Source organism: Chrysoperla carnea (assembly GCF_905475395.1).
Source record: "Chrysoperla carnea chromosome X unlocalized genomic scaffold, inChrCarn1.1 SUPER_X_unloc_32, whole genome shotgun sequence".
In the NCBI taxonomy this organism is placed as follows: Eukaryota; Metazoa; Arthropoda; class Insecta; order Neuroptera; family Chrysopidae; genus Chrysoperla; species Chrysoperla carnea.
This window is the reverse complement of record NW_025408159.1, coordinates 35,001-37,500: the sequence shown is the minus strand read 5'-3', so window position 1 is coordinate 37,500 and position 2,500 is coordinate 35,001. Positions and strand designations below refer to the sequence as shown.

At 23.4% G+C, this 2,500-nt stretch overlaps 2 non-coding genes across 2 annotated transcripts in view; both read right to left on the bottom strand.

Annotated features, from left to right (window-relative positions):
- The window catches only part of LOC123304233, a 4,577-nt gene extending 3,518 nt beyond the window's left edge, over positions 1–1,059 (bottom strand). The window contains exon 1 of the ribosomal RNA XR_006536272.1: positions 1–1,059. This exon is cut by the window's left edge and continues 3,518 nt beyond it. This is a non-coding gene — a ribosomal RNA (large subunit ribosomal RNA).
- Positions 1,060–1,694: 635 nt separating this feature from the next.
- Positions 1,695–1,849, bottom strand: LOC123304240. The gene has a single exon (XR_006536276.1). It is a non-coding gene; the product is annotated as a 5.8S ribosomal RNA (ribosomal RNA).
- Between the last annotated feature and the right edge of the window lie 651 nt (positions 1,850–2,500).

Here is a 2,500-nt window from a genome sequence, read left to right as displayed (position 1 = left end):
TTTGGGTTTCATAAAATTTATAAATATTTCGATGAAAAAATATTTTATTCCCAATGACTTGCGTACATGCTAGACTCCTTGGTCCGTGTTTCAAGACGGGTCCTGAAAGTACCCAAAGCTATATCGTCGCTGACAGATAAATTTTTAATAAAAAAAAATGAGCCAGTTCATTATCATACACCTACTGACAGTTAAATAGTATCATATAACGGCATAAAATCCGTATATATAATATGTTTTAATAAAAAAACCTATTTATACTCGTGGTGGATCTGAACGCGTTAATAACGCGACTCAATATCAATTTATAATTAATACCATCAAACAATTAATCAAGAAACATAGGCGTTTAACATACACAAAATATTATCAAAAAATAATATTGTACATTAATCAACGCACCAATGCCTATAGATTAATATTTAATGGGTCGCAACGTCCTACAAGATGAGAAGTGCATACCTCGTTATCATACAATTAACAATATACAGCAGTGCATATATTTTTACTAAAAATAAATTCCTAATAAAAATTTTTGTCACATGCTAGTACAAATTGGTTGATTAACGATAAAAAGTAAATGAATCTCATCTTTCGACCTTTCGGGTTTCTCAGGTTTACCCCTGAACGGTTTTACGTACTCTTTAACTCTCTCTTCAAAGTTCTTTTCAACTTTCCCTCACGGTACTTGTTCGCTATCGGTCTCGTGGTAATATTTAGCCTTAGATGGAGTTTACCACCCACTTAGAGCTGCACTCTCAAGCAACCCGACTCTAAGGAAAGATTCACCTATCATCAATAATAATCACTACGGGCCTGGCACCCTCTATGGGTATATGGCCCCATTCAAGATGGACTTGGATGTATTATATAACAATAGGTTTATATTGAATCTTCCTAAACACTACATTCCCCAAGTGTCTGTTTATCAGCCACGGGGTTCAGTGCTGGGCTTATCCCTGTTCGCTCGCCGCTACTAAGGGAATCCTAGTTAGTTTCTTTTCCTCCGCTTAATAATATGCTTAAATTCAGCGGGTAATCTCACCTACTCTGAGGTCGTAAAAGTTTTTAGAAGTATTAAAACAAAAATTTTTTTTATATATTATGTTTTTGTTATATTTTATAAGTAAACAATTTTCTTAATTATTCATACTCAAATTTTTTTAATATTATTATATAATATTATTTTTATATTTATCTAAAGAGAAGAAAATAAAAAATAAATAATTATATATATTAATTTTTTTCGAGTATATTGAAAATTTTATTACAAATAAAATATTCCATAACAAAATATTAATATATAATATTTTTGTTTATTCTTCTTTATTTAATATTTTAAAAATATATTATTAATATCATTTATTATTAATATTATTATTAACATAAAGTTTTATAATATTATATATAAATGATAAAAAATAATATTGATATATTAATTTAAAAATGTCGACAAATAATAAAAAATATATAAATTTTAAATGCTATTAAAAACATTTTATATTTATTTTTTTCTTATATTTGGCGTAAAACATTCATATATAAATAATTTTACATTTCTTTTATAAAAATTTTATTTATCAATTTAATTAAATATGAAAAAATAAATTTTCTTTTTTAATTATTGATAAATTTCTTTTTCATAAAAAAAATTTTATGTAAAATAATCTTTTATTATATTAATATAATGTATACGACCCTCAGCCAGATGTGGTCCGGGAACAGTATCCAAGGACCGCAATGTGCGTTCGAAATGTCAATGTTCATGTGTCCTGCAGTTCACAAGTTGACGCGCAATTAGCTGCGTTCTTCATCGACCCACGAGCCAAGTGATCCACCGTCCAGGGTAATCTTTTTAAATTTTAAATGTAAGTATTATTATTAATAATAATCTTTATTTTTAATATAAAAAATAAAATTATTAATTTATATATCTTTATAAATTCTTTTAAAATAAAAAAATTTTTCTAGAATATAAATTATATATTTTATTTTAAATATATATATATATAAATTAAAGATATTATGGTATTAATAAATATATACATAACATTTTTGATATTTTTGTTAGTGCTAGCTAGATATAATAATTAATATTTGGTATATTTTATAGAAATGTATTTATTTTTTTTTTATAAATTATTTTCTACATAAAAATATATATAATATTAATATGGTACAAAACAAATGGGTTTGTTTTTTAACATAATAACTTTTAATAAAAAAAAAGAAATATCAAGACAAAACATAAAGAAATTTAAATTTGAAATAAATTTTATTCTTTAAAAAAATTTTATCTTGTGTTTTCTTTATTTTTATTATATATAACATAGAAAAATAAAAATATAGATTATATCAATTATAATCTTATTTTATTTTTCTTAATAGAGATTATATACATATAAACAAATAATTTCAATATATTCTATTTTTAATTTCACTTTTTTATAAGAGAAATTATTTATAGATTTTATTAATAATTATTGTTTAATAATAATAA